Consider the following 14,083-nt stretch of genomic DNA (forward strand, 5'->3'; position numbering starts at 1 on the left):
ATCGACTGAAATACACTGCTGAGGGGAGCAGTGGGCGAGACAGGAAATGCCTGCCGGGGCATGTAGATAGCTCCCTGGCTGGGGATCGAACTCGTCCTGCAGTGGCTGCGGATAGCTTCATAGGTTGAGTCTCAACACCTTTCGCCACCAGGAGGCCCCATTTGCCCTTGCTCGTTCCTCTGCCAGAAATACTCTTCCCTCAAATTATCCTATACCACCTTTCCCCTTTTATGCCTGTGTTTATTTGTGTGTCTCCCGCTTTGGTATGAAATATCCTTGAGGTTATTTCATGGCTTTTTGCTGTGCCTAACTGCCTAGAACAGTGCTGCTCAGAGAAAGCTTGGGCCTCCCTGGTGGTGTGGGGGTTAAAGTCAGCGCTATCAAGCTATCCGCAGGCACTGCAGCATGAGTGAGTTCTATCCTCAGCCAGGGAGCTACCCACATGGCACGGCAGACCTCTTCTGTCTCCCCCCCCCCCCGCTGCTCCCCTCAGCAGTGTATTTCAGTAGATCTAGCTGTTCTGTTCCCCACTCTGTCTCTGGTGAATCTTCTCCCCCACCCCCCAGCATCTCCAGCCTACACCCCAGTTCTTCTATGAATAAGTAAATAAATCTTTTTTTTTTTTTAAAGAAAGAAAACCTTAAAAAAAAAAAAAAAAGAGGGCCTCCCCGGTGGTGCAGCGGTTGAGCGCTGTGCGGCGCCAGTTCGATCCCCGGCTGCTCCCCGGCCACTGGAGGAGGGTCCCGCATGGCGCACAGACCTCTCCTGCCGCCCGCTGCTCCCCTCAGCAGTGTACTTTGGTCCTTCTGCCTGCTCTGCTCCCCGCTCTGGCTCTGGTGAATTCTCTCACCCTCCCGCGCTTCTGACTGTACCCAGTGCTTGTATAAACAAACAAACAAACAAACAAATAAATAATACATGCCTCTTAAAAAAAAATAAAATAAACCTTTAAAAAAAAAAAAGAGAGAAAGAAAACAAGTGGGTAAAGTGTATAAGGCACCATGCATGTGCCTGGATTTAGTAGTTGCTCCCTAAATGTCTGTGAGCCTACTCAGCGTACATTTCAGGTTCTGAAACTCAAAAGTCACCCCAGTTTTGCTCCTGTTTGCTGGTGTTTAGCTCTTGATGCTTTTGTTTAGCTCCCTTCTCAGACTCTCAAGGGAACTTTGTCCATTTTATTTCTTCATTGCTGGCCAGCCCCATGGGCAGGGCTTGGGGCGAATTCTGGCACTTTGACAGTCACTGGAGCGTTATGCAAATGAGACACAGAGCAGCAGCTAATGAGCCCTGATTGCTTTTGCCCTGCTGGGAGGAGCTGGAGCTGGGCTGGGGAGGGGCTACACAGTGAATGGGACTGGGTGAGGAGGTAGTGACAGTGGGGTCAACTTCTCCTGGGAGGCACAAGGTCAGCTTGTGGCCTAGGTGGTGGTCTCTTCATTTGTGTATTGATTCAGCCTGTGGTGAAGGTCCAGGAATAAGGGCTGGGGTTGGGCATGGGGGTGAGCATGTGTGTGTGTATATATTTTGTGGTATTGGGGTGTCCCTGGGCCTATCTGGGACCTGCAAGTGGAATAATAAAAGGTTGCAGATGGATGACTTGGGGGTCCTCCCAACAGCAGATGGCTGGATCAGGTTGCCTGTGGGGGTGGGTTAGGGAGGGGAGTGACAGAAGGGTCATCTTCTCCCGCAGAGCCTGAGTGTGGGCAGGCACATCTCAGGGGTCTGCCAGGCAGCAGATGGGGCCAGATCAGGTTGACAGATGAGTAAGTGGGCAGCTATCTTTGGTATCCCCAGTAGAGCTGAGTCCTTAGGAGAAAGATGATCCAGGGCTGGGGGGCCAGCAGGTGGGCAGGGGGCTCTGCTTATAGCACATGGAAACTCAATCCCTCCCTGCCCCCTAGCTGAGGTTCCCTGGCTCTCCAGGGGTGCAGGCTGCAGGCATTCCCTTCCTCCCAACCTGGGCCTTGACCTGATGCTCTGTTAAGACTTCAGGCCTGGGGAAACCTAGCATCAGGCTTCTGGCCTACAGAAGGCCAGGATGAAAGTCACCTATGGTTTTTGGGGTCCTCACACATGCCTGCTATTTGACTGGCACTCTAAGTACATGTGACATTGTCCTGCCTTTATCTAAGGATGAGAAGAATACTGAGTGTGAAACTTCTAGAAATTGTGTGACTTTTGCTGTGTTTTCAATCAGATGTTTCTTAATAGAACCAATGTGGAACATTAGAATAAGCTTGACTGGCAGGAGGGTCAAATTCCAGCCCAGATTTTTTTTTTAGAGAATAAACATTATATTATGCATATGGAGGATGAGCTATCCAAACCAGCCCAGATTTTTACAGGCTTTATCACCTTGGGCAAATTGCTTCATCTCCCAGAACCTCTGTTTCCTAATCAGGCCTGTGACATCGCCTGCAGGGCTGTGAGAGAACAGGAATTCAGGAAATCTACTAGCTCATTCCTCCAGGGCAGGGACTTTGATTTGCCGATGGCTGGTCCCAGAACCTAGAACAGTACCTGGCACGTCATGGGTGCTTAGTAAATATCTGCTGAATGAAGTACACTGTTTCATCTATGCCAAGATGATCTTTCACTCATATTTGACATCTCTGATATCTGGATATGTCATTCAACTGATAACCGGTCTTAGTTTAATAGGAGGCAGCCATGCTTGAGGATCTCAGATGAGTTGAAATATGGATCATGAAGCTTTCACCTTAATTTTCAGTGGACTTCTGGTTCTTTCCGATTGTGAAGGCTCTCTCTGGGCTGTGTGGGGTTTGTAGACTTGCACTGGAGTCCAGGGCTGCAGTGACCCATGCCTGAGATCTTTCCAAGGTAGTACCGGCCTGGGGACAGGGTGTGCTGTGGGGCATGCTATGGGGCATCTGTGTGCCCTGGGCCCTAGCCCTCACTTGGTCTCCCATCACCAACCCCTCCTGCCTCTGGATGTTGTCCCTCTGGGGTCAGAGGGTTGGCAGGGCTCTCTGAACCCTGGGATTCTCTCTGAGGAGGAAGGGCCCATCTTACTCTTTCCTCTCATAACTCCAAGTTCCAGGGCTGGCCAACAATCGGGGAGCAGAAGGAGACATATGTGAGTCCCTCAATCTGAAGGCTTTAGATAGAACCTAGTCTGGACCAGACAGAGGACTTTCAGAGGGAGGGAGGTCTGACTCCAGCCTGACCCCAGACCTCTTCAGCCTCAGAGTGTGATACGGTATGCAGATTAGTGTCTGATCCCTAGAAGGGAATGCTGAGCAGACTTGTCAAATCCCCTGAGGGGGACACTCTTACCCAGATCACTGATCCCCTCCTGTGAAGCTAGGATTGGGGGCTTGTACATACAGCTGTGATTTTGTGTAGGAAATGTTTACACGTTGCATGTCTGGAGCTATGAAGATCTTACAGATGTGCTTATGCCGATACACTTCTGTATGTGTACATGTATGTGTTATCTGTGTGTGTGTAGGCAGATACACAGACTTGTGGACATGCACGTTGTGTTTGCATGTATACTATGTTATTGGGGTGCTCATGTGGGCACACACACATTGGTGTGGAAGGATCGTGTATGTAGCATGTGCTTGCATTTGCTCGAGGGTGTGTGACAGCCATGGCCGGTGGCAGAAGCACCAGGGTTGGATTCCTAAGTCCTCACTGCCAGTGACTAAGCCAGGAGCTCAGATGCTCAGACCAGTTGTTTTACTCTTGAGGGCCTCAGTTTCCAATCTGTAAAATAGGAGCTCATGGAATGAGATTGGAGACAAGCATCCCACTCAGTGTGACCCAGAAGTCTCGAAATAAGATTTTGGGCATGATGGAATAAATGATGAAGCGAATAGAAATGTACAGAGCAGCTCGCAGTAAGATCTTAAGGCGCCCAGAGAAGTGCTTGGGAAGATGCAGCCTCCCGTGTCTTGGGGGATGTGGAGAGGCAGAGTCTTGGGGAGAGAGAGGAAAGGCTCGAAACAGGGACGCCCACCTTTGCGCCTGTGTGATGCCAGCCTCTCAGCGATGGTGAAGAGTATGCGCCTGCCCGCCCGCCCGCGCCGCCGAGTTGTTGCAGGCGCCATGTAGAAGGCGGGCGTCCCCTGGTGTACAAGGGAGGGAGGCTGTCTGTGCCTAGTTGCCATAGAAACGAGCAGAAGGAGGTGGGTGGCTGGAAAAGGAGGCGGGTCGGGAGGAGGGAGAGGGAGGAGGCAGCAGTGGGGGGCGGGGAGCTGCCTTCTGCAGTTCTGGCGCTGCTGCCTTCCTGGGCAGGCAGTGGAGGGAACCCCAGAGGACAGAGTCCCCCCAGCCTGGGCGCCAGGCCCCCTCCCCGCCTGCCACCACGGAGAAGGAGGAGAACAGCCAGCCCCTCCGGCCGTGGCCTGGCCCAGCAGGGGCAGTGAGCTCCTACCTGCCCCAGGCTTGGTACCCAGGCAGGCCCAGGTAAGGCATCCAGTGGGGAAGCTGGAAGTGGCTGCTTGGAGAGTGGGACGGGGCTGTCCCTGCCTTGCTGCCAGCAGCACTTGGAGGGAAGCAAAGTGACAGAGGGGCCAGGGCCTGTGGACCTGGGGGGGAGCAGCCAGCATCCCTGAGAGACCCCCTCAGAACCTGGGTCCTCCCCACTGGGAGGACTGTCTCCACCGTTGCTTTTCCTCCTCTGGACTTCCATCCCTCTGTCTACCCCTGCCACAGGTCCTGACCGTAGGAATGCCCTCCTGTCCAGGCCAAGGATGGGCAGGCAGGGAGAAGTGAGGATGCTCCCCACCCCCACTCAGGGCACTGCTGGGTTCTGGCCATTCGGAACCCGCAGACTCACCTCCCACCCCCCAACACCAGTGACCTCCCTCCTGGCCCCCATGGTCTCTGTCATTGGACTTAGAGCCCCTGGGTCAGTGAAAGGGCATCTTTCTTCTGCCTCTCCCCCAGATCAGGCCCCCCAGTTCTTGCGGACCTTAATTCCCAGCTCTCCCAAAGGACCCTGTCCCACCCCCAGCAAGCCCAGGTTTCCATGTTGGGGTAAAGGAGAACAGGCCCCGGATGGAGGTGGGGTGCCTGTGGCCCTCCCTTCCTCCTCCTCGCTCTGTCCCTCTGCTGCATTGCTCCTGGGGACAGACTCTGCTGCTGCCGGGGGAGCTTGGCGGCACTGCGGAGGAGCCTCTGCCACTGCTCTGCTGCTCCGGAGGGGGTGGGGCAGGGGCCTAGGGAGGAACTGGGCCTTGCTGCCTGGGCTCTGGGCTCAGAGGGGGCAGGAGGAGCCTCCGTAGCGCTGTGGGTAGGGTGCACCTGGGACAAAACTGAAGGAGACCCTAGCCTTAGGCAGGGAGAGTGGTTGGTGTGCAACCTTGGGTAAGCCTAAGGTGCCCGCAGCAGCACAGGGTCTGCCCCTTCTCCTGCCTTCTCTGCCCAGCACCCCTAAGGACGTGGCTGCGTCTATTGCTGGGCCCTGGCACCATATTGTGGGTTTTCACTTTCCCCTGGTCACTCGGGCGTCAGAGAACCTGGTACAGGGGCCAATAGGGGGTCCCCAGGCCTGTGATGGGCAGGAGGGGTGGGGGAACCTGAGAGCTGACCTGGCTCCTGTTCACTTCTACAAATGTTCTTGCACCTGCTGGTGTTAGGCCTCAGCCTCCCTCTTTGAGGTTAGGGGTCTGGGGGTGAGGAGGCAGGGCTTAGGGTGACAGGAGCAGGGTGAGATGTAGACCTGCCTGGGAGCCAGGTAATCCGTGTCCACCATCTGTCCCCTGTCACCCTCCTCCCTCTGCCTCTGCAAAGGGTGCTGAGCTGGAACCCATAGCTGGTCACTCTCCTTTGGGAGGAGCTGAAGACCCTCCTCCCCGCCAGAGCCTGGCACTGGCATCAGTCTTGGCTCCAGCCAGCCAGAAAGGGGGGTTGGGGGGAGGGGGGTTGGCAGGCCTGGAGGGCAGGGTTTTTTTGCCAGATCTGGAAGGAGCTGGCCCTTCCTAGCCCCTCTAGGCCTGGCCATGACCTCCCTGACTCCTGGCCTGCCTTCTCTAGGCCACATCACCCCCTCCCCAGCCCCTCTCGGCATTTTCTGCCCCACACGTCCTTCGGCTCTGTTTTTGCTTGCGCTATCTCTTCCAGCACTCTGTTGCCCCCAGACTCAGGCAGTGAGCCGGCAAGAATGGCCTCCTGGGGCACATTTCCCAACACTAGCCCCTCATACCCTGGGGGTCCACAGCCAGCTTAGCTGCCTGTGGAAGCCAGTTTGCTCTCCCCCAGCCTCCCCATGTCTGAAGGAGCTGAAGGGAGGCTCTAGGAACACTCAGACCTGGCGCTCGTCCAGGGGACCGGGCCTGGATTTGCAAGAAGGATTTGGCCCCAGACTGTCCCTTCCTTGCCTGACCCCTCAACACAGGAGATCTGGGGTGAACAAGGAGACATCCATTGGCGCGACCCTCTCTCCCTCCCTTCCTTCCTTCCATTGCAGTTTTAAAAAATTTTAAAATTGGGCATCTCGGGACTCCAAAAGTGAGCTCCGAGTCTCCCCCTCATTTGCTCCTCTCACCGCTCCCCATCTCAGGAAATAGTGCCCCACCTGCCAGCTGCGCCCGAACCCTGGAGCCATCCGTGACTCCTTCCTCTCACACTCACATCCACACCGTCAGCTGACACTGCCTGCTTCAAACGTCACGGTATTACCAGACTCCCAGCACTTCTCCTTGCTCCCAGCTTTGCCGGCGTGGGGAGGGGGGGTGGCACCCGTTTCCCCTCACCTGGAGGACTGCTGGTTCCCTGTGCTTCTTGCCCGCTGTAGTCCACTCTTCCCCCAGCAGGTGGAAGCCTTAAACGTGGGATCATTCACATCCACCTCCTGTTCACATCTCACACCCTGGGGAGATGTGGGGGACAGTGAGAGCCTCACTATCCTATGAGGCCCCATGTGACTCACACCCTCCTCCAGCCTCCATCCCTCCTCCTCCTTGACCTCGCTCCTCCTTTCCCTGCTACTCCCTCTGCTCCAGGCACATAGCACCCTGTTGTCCCTCAGCCACAGCAGCCATGTTGTGCCTCAGGGCCTTTGCACTGGCTGCTCCCTCTGCCTGGAGGCTGTCCTCCTGCATGTCTGGGCAGCCTCCTCACCTCAGGGCTTTGCTCAATGTCACTTTCTCAGAATGGCTTCTGACCACCCTATGGGCGGCAGCATCACTCCCGGTCCCTACTGCCCCTCCCTGTCCCCCGTCCCTGCCTTAGTCTCTACAGCCCTTGTCATCTCTTAACACATTTATCACTTATTTACCGGGATTCTTGTCAGGCTTGCCCCTCTGGGATGTCAACTCCGTGAGGGCTGGAGATTTCTGTCTTGTTTGCGCCTGTAGCTCAGAGCTGCACCTTGAGGGTCAGAGTTTCAAGTTAAAGCCAGGAATGGCTGCCTTGGCCGCTGACCCTCTGTGTCTGTGCCGTAAAGTGGAGGCTCTAGTGCTGCCCTCACCGCAGAAAGGATTCAGTGCCTGCTCCCTGCCTACTCCCCCTCCCCCCACACCGGGCAGTTGCCCCAGGGGCATAGAATTGGACAGGAAGTCAAGCTTGAGTTGGGCCTGGGCCTCTTGCCTTTTCCTGCTAAGTCCTGGCTAGGAAAGCTCTACTTGGGGGCTGAAGGGGGGAAGGAGCGGGAGAGAGCTGCGCACATCCCACCCCACTGCTGCTGAAGGGAGAGGGCCCTTTATTCCTGGTCAGATTTCCACCCGGATTCTGTCCCAGAGTTCTGTGCCATGGGAAGCTGCTGCCCACACTCTGGCGCACCGCCCACCGGGCAGGTAGACCTTGTGCCTGCCCTCCCCAGATGCAGGGGGCTCGGGCTCAGGACAAGACAGCCCTGCAGAGGGCCTGGTCTGGGAGGACCTGTGAGAAGCACCGGAGCAGAGGGAATGTCCCACCGCGTGTCTGCCCGCCGGCTCCCACTCCACCTCCCCATCTGTGGGTGTCTCTGTTTGGGCTCCCCCAGAAGCCCTGAGACAATGCTCTGAGCAGGGTAGCTCCTTTGGGAGGCGATGCCGGGAAGTGCTGAGGCAGTGGAGGGGAGGCGGGAGGGCGCTTATCAGGCCAGTTCCCACTGTGGGCAACTCAGTCCTGCCAGTGCAGCATGCACCTCAGACCTAGCCCACCGGGAGGCTGGGGAGCAGGGTACAGATACCCCAACTGGTCATTGTTGAGGGCTACTCCTGACCACCCTCTTACCCTGCCTGGTTTTCCCTCACCTGCTGTCACCACCTGAAGAGGTGATACTTGTTTGCTTCTTGCCTGTCTTCCTGCATTGGGGTGTTCGCTTCTGGCTTCTGGACAGGAGGGCCCGTCTCTTTCCCTGCTGAGGCCTGTGGGCTCCGGGCTCCAGAGAGACTTGTGGACTGAATGACATGTGGCCTCATCCATTTGCCTGATGCAGAAGAGTGGGGGGCTGATTTGGAGGTGATTTTCTGGAAGCAAGAAAGCAAGTCCAAGGCTTCGTGTGCTAGAGGAAGAAGAGTAAGGATAGGGATGGTGAGAGTCCAGGAGCGGGCCGGGGAGGAAGCAGAGAGGGCAGCCAGGACTACTGGGTGAAGTGCCTTTACTCTTTCTGGGCTTGTCCCTCTGCCCTGGGCCTCTCTGGGGCCCTCAGCCTCAAGTGATCCCTATACTCTGCCTCCCTGGACCCCCCATTTGTGTCTCCATCCTCTTCTTCCTTAGGGTTCATTTTTGAAGGGAAGGCCCTTTGGGGCTGGAGGCTGGGAACCCTGCTTCTCAGACTTGAAGAAAAAGCAAGAGGAAGCTAGGCCTGGGATCTTCTTCCCACAGGGGACCTGGAGAACTGGGGGTCCCAGATGAGGCCCAGCACTTATGGAGGGGTGTCTTAGTCTGTTCGGCTGCTATAACCAAATGCCATAGACTGGTGGCTTAACCCACATCTATTTCTATTGGCGCTGGAGGTCGAAAGTCCAAGATTACAGTGCCTATGGGCCCCTGGTGAGGCCTCTTGCCTGGCTTGTGGGTGACCGTCTTCTTGCTTCTTGCCTTCCTCAGTGTGTCCACATGGGGAGAGACAGATCTCTTTCTTCCTCTTCTTTTTTCCCACATAAATTATATATTGGATATAATATATATATTTGTAGTCACATTACATATTCATATATGTAAATACATATGTTTGTGTGTGTGTGTGTGTGTATAGACATCACACATAATCATGGTGTGCCTGCAACTTGATTCATGCTGCTACATTTTTTAATTGGAGTAACACTTCATTATAACATTATATAAGTTTCAGGGATATATCGCTAAAAATCAGCACCTTTATAGACTATGGTAAGTTTGCACTCAGAGTTGAATTCTACTCTTTACTGTACAGTTGACCTCTTTGACCCAGTTTACTCCCCCCCCCACCACAAATCTTCCTCTTCTCATAAGGATGCCAACCCTGTTGGGTTAGGACCGCGCCTACTGAACCTCATTTGGCCTTAACGACCTTCTAAAAGTCCTCTATCCAAACACAAGTTACATTGGGCTGTAGGGTGTCTATATGAAGTTAAGGGGGACACAGTTTACTCCACAGCAAAGGCCTATGGGGTGTTAGCCCTAAGAGGGGAGAAAGGGGTGGGAGGCCACCCAGAGAGAGGAGAGTCTGTTTTGAAAGGCCTGTGGCCATGGGGAGCAGGGTGATAATACCCATCATCCTAACAGTAATGGTTGACATGGTGCTTCCTGCGCACTGCTTACTCACTTCCTCTTCACAACAACTCCATGGGGCAGGTGGTATTAGCACCTCCATTTTGCAGACAAGAAAACTGAGACACAGAGAGTTTAAACAACTTGCTAAAGTCACACAAACAACTTGCAAAGCCAGGATCTGCCTGCCTGGCCCCACCAGCAGTGTTCTTACTTCCTCCGCTCTCGGTGCTAGTCTGGGGAAGTTTCTGTGAGGGTTAGGAGAGCTGGCTGCCACCCTGGGCTGCAAGACATGGTGGATGGCTGGTTCACCAGGAGTCGCACCAAGGTGTGGGGTGAGGTAGGAGAGAGCTGGGTATTCAGGGAAGGCTTCTTGGAGGCAGTGGGACTGACCTGGCCCTTGAAAGAGTCAGGGCAATTTCTGGAGAGGTGACTGGTGGGAGGGAACACAGCACCCCAGGCAGGAGGGAAGGGGTGAGCCAAGGAGCAGAGACTGGAAGGAACTCTGGGCGGCAGGGAGGGGTGGAAGGACAGCACCTCACAGCTAACCTGGGTCCTCCTCACTGCCTCTGCGGAGGCTGTAAAGACTCCTTGCGCAGCCTGAGTCAGACCTGGTGAGCCTGTCCATTTTGGGTGACTTGGAGCAGAGATGCTGCTGGGAATGTTCGTGTGGCCTCCTGAGTCCCTGGAGGAGAGGGAGGCAGCTCTGGCTTCCCGTGATTTGAGCTGAGCTGGCCCTTAGACCAGGAGGGCAGGGGTGATGTGCATGGAGTGCTGGCTCTGAGCTGGGCACGTGGGAAGCCGGTTGGTTGGGGGTAATCACCTCTGATTTTGGATCTGACTCAGCCTCATCCATGCTGTGTGACCTTGGACTAGTTATTTAACCTCTCTGAGTCTCAGAGATGACAGGGAAGTCACCAGCTATTTCCATGGGTTATTGTGAGTATTAGACATGAAGTGTATGAGAGTAGGTACTCACAAATGGTTGTCGTTGCTATAATGGAAGAGTAGAGAGGAGTGATGGACCACTCTGATGTACCAGCCTGATGTTGCTTGTGTGTGGTAGGAGGAGGCACCATCCTGAAAGCAGAAATGTCATGAGGGATCAGGAGGAGGAAGCCCTGGAAGTAGACCCAGAGTGTTGGCCAAGAGGAGAGGCAGAGGATGCTAGGAGAAGCGGGGCCCTGGAAACAAATGCACTCTGGGAACGCATTTTGTTGAATCTGACTCTTGGTTATGTCACTTTTATTATCAGCATTTATTGAGCACCCACTGTGTGCCAATGATTGAGCTTGCCTCTGAGGTACAGAATTAAGTGTTTTTGCTATTTAATGAATAAATGTTCAAAAGGTCCTTGATATTTATTCCTTCATTCAACAAAAATGTATCACACACTATGTGCCAGCCCCTGCTCTGGATGTTGGGAACACAGCGGAGAAAATCGCTGACCTTACAGAGTTGACATTCTAGTGGGAGAGGAAGACGCTAAACATGATGAATACTTCCGTGTTGAGAGCCTGTCAGATGGTGACAAGTGCTGTGGAGAATAGCAAAGTGGATTAAGGGAGGAAGGGGGTTCTGGGGCTGGGGAAGGAGTTGCAAGTTTATTTATTTTTTTTAAAGATTTATTTATACAAGCACTGGGTTCAGTCAGAAGCGCGGGAGGGTGAGAGAATTCACCAGAGCCAGAGCGGGGAGCAGAGCAGGCAGAAGGACCGAAGTACACTGCTGAGGGGAGCAGCAGGTGCGGCAGGAAGGTCTGTCGCGCCATGTGGGACCCTCGCCGGCGGCTGGGGATTGATCTGGCACTGCAGAGGCTGTGGGCAGCTTCACAGCCCAGTGCTCAACCGCTGCGCCACCAGGGGAGGCCCAGGAGTTGCAAGTTTAAATGGAAGGTGGTCAAGACATTTGAACAGACCTGGAAATGGGAATGGGTATTCCTAGCAGGTGCAAAGGTCCTGGGGTTAGAACAGCAAGAAAGTCAGTGGAACTGGAATAGAGTAAGAGTGGTAGCAGGTGAGGGCAGAAGGCTTACAGGTGGCTGAGAACTCATGTCATGCAGGGCCTCCTGGCAAGGAATGGAACTTTGCTTGAAAGAAATGGGAGTCGTGAGAAGATTCTGAGTAGGGGATCTCACTTAGCTTTTAGCAGTTTCCCTCTGGCTGCTGTGTGGAGAACAGGCTGGTGTGGGGGAGAGACAAACAAAGTCAGAGGCCGGAAGCCAGTGAAGAGTCTCCTGCAGGAGATGATGGGCACTGGAGCCAGGGTTGCTGAAAGTGGAACTCAGATCTGTTAATGGGATGGGGTGGAAGGAGAAAGAGAGGCTGGCTGACACCAAGACTGCTAGTTGTTAGTGACAAATGATGTAGGAATCCTCAAGGCACTTAGTCCGCACCAGGCCTGCCCTCTCTGGCACATGCTCTTCCTTTCTCTGTTCCTTCTTGAAACGGGGTAGAGAGAGCATGAACGAGGCCTCTGTGCTGCAGGGCCATTTAGAGGCAACTGCCATCAGCCTGGCACCCCAGGAGGGATGTCTTTCACTGGAGGACTCCTCCTTAAAAGAAAGGTCAAGGCCAGCATTAAAGCATGACATTTCCATGGTAGTCTGTGTTTTTCAACAACGGCATGCTACCCTTTTATCATCTGCTCTTCAAAATAAGCTTAAGTATTGGTTTCTCATGATGTCAGAAAAGCCAGAGCCCAGGGATGGGGCTTGGCTGATACCTTGCTGATAAGTGGTAGGACTGGAGCCAGAGTCCCTAGCCGGCCATGCTGCCTGCCAGGGGCCACACCCACCTCATGAGCGGCACCTTCCCTGGCAGAAGAGAGGACCCACCCTGAAATGGGCCTGTCACCCCCACTATGGCAGCAGTGGGGGAAGCTCCTCAATGACAACTGACATGCTCTTCCACAGCCACTTCTCAGTCTCAGGAGTCTTGTCTACAAAGTGGGGTGACAATAGCACCTGCCTTAGGAGTGTGGGGAGCTGCAGACAAGTGAAGACATGTGGACAGCCCTTGGTGTGGTGCACTCCCTAAGTGCCAGCTGATGTCATTAACGATGAAGGCCTCAGGGCTGCGGTAGCTTCACAACCAACCATGAGGCAAGTCAGGTGGGCATTGTGCCCATTTGCCAGGTTGAGGAAGGCAAAGAGCATCTGGGGTTTGCCCAGGGAGTGGTTGATTCCGGCCACACCAGCTTCCTGGCTGAGAGATGCAGCTCCTGGCCACCATTCAAGAAAGACATGGCATTTGCTAAGAGTTAAGCCTCCCACCTGCTCCCAGGGTGGGGGTGTGAGGCCGATTTGTGGGAGGCAGGCCAGGGTGGGATGGTGTGTCTGGCCACGCGGGGCTGGGGACTCACCCCTCCACCCACCTGCGTGTTTTCCTGAGCACCTCTGGGCAGGTCCACCCTGAGGCCACAGTGGGCCGGACGTCATCATTTCATCGCACTCTTGAGTCTGTTGTCTTCCCTTCTTCATGAGGCCCTGTCCAAGGTCACAGAGCAGTTTGGTGGCAGAACAGGGAAGCCACGGTGAGGCCTGTTCCTGCTACTCAGGCTCCCTCAGCGGTGAGCCTGGGAGAACCATTACCCGCCTACACCAAGGGCAGAAGCACAGCAAGTCCCGCCTTCCCCAGGCCTTTCTGCCGCCCTGCATTCCCTTTTCACCTGACAGGCCAGGTCTTAGCATGGAGTGCACCCTCTGTCCCGGCCTCCAGCCCCCTTGGCTTGCCTCTAATACAGGCTGGAGGTTTTATAAAAATATGCAATTTAAAAGACACAAAAGGAATGACAATGGAAAACCTCCCTCCCACCCAGCCCCCAGCCTGCCAGTTCTCCACAGGCAAACACCACACTGACGTTCCAAAAATATTCTCTGCTTATGTATCCCCCCGGACAAATGCAAACACCCGTAGTCACGCTGTAGCTGGTGTTGCATGAGTGACAGGGCTCAGGGAGGTTCCCGCTCAGGACCAAAGCATTCCCTGGCAGGCCTGCTCCGTGACTTAACCAGTCCCCTGTGGATGGGCATCTGGGTTGACTCCAGCCTTTGGCGTTTACAAGCAGTGCTGCAGGAAATAAAATTGGGCATCATCCGTTCACCCATTTGGCTGGAAGCTGAACGCCTAGGGGTGGTGCCTCTGGGTGAAGGACGCGTCCTCTGTAATAGAGAGACAGGACACCAAGTTGTCCCCATCGAGCCTGGGTCCAGTCACTTCCCCATTCCCCGGATGAGTTCCATCTTCGTGCCCATGAGGGCAGGTCCCTCCACCCAGCTCCTGCCGCCACCACCAGCGCACTAGCAGAGTTTTCTATGACTTCAAGGCTTCTAGCATGTTCTTTCGTGTTCTTAAGAACGTGAGCTGGCCTAAAGTCCTTCATTAAATATCCCTGCCTCTTACTTCTCCAAATCTAAATTCCAAATGTCCTTTAT

The 14,083-nt window shown here is 54.6% G+C and overlaps 1 protein-coding gene across 2 annotated transcripts in view; it reads left to right on the forward strand.

Moving 5' to 3' along the window:
- Window positions 1-14,083, forward strand: part of PACSIN1 (protein kinase C and casein kinase substrate in neurons 1) — a 57,699-nt gene that overhangs the window by 36,449 nt on the left and 7,167 nt on the right. Inside the window, exon 1 of one of the 2 annotated variants that reach the window (XM_037519547.1) lies at window positions 4,269-4,434. The exons of the other annotated variant lie outside the window; for it this stretch is intronic. The gene's annotated coding sequence lies outside the window, so the exon portion shown is untranslated. Of the gene's footprint in view, window positions 1-4,268; window positions 4,435-14,083 lie in introns of those variants that run through there. 2 annotated transcript variants of the gene reach the window in all.

This window comes from Talpa occidentalis, unplaced genomic scaffold, assembly GCF_014898055.3.
Source record: "Talpa occidentalis isolate TD23 unplaced genomic scaffold, MPIMG_talOcc4v2.1 talOcc4.2, whole genome shotgun sequence".
Classification (NCBI taxonomy): domain Eukaryota; kingdom Metazoa; phylum Chordata; class Mammalia; order Eulipotyphla; family Talpidae; genus Talpa; species Talpa occidentalis.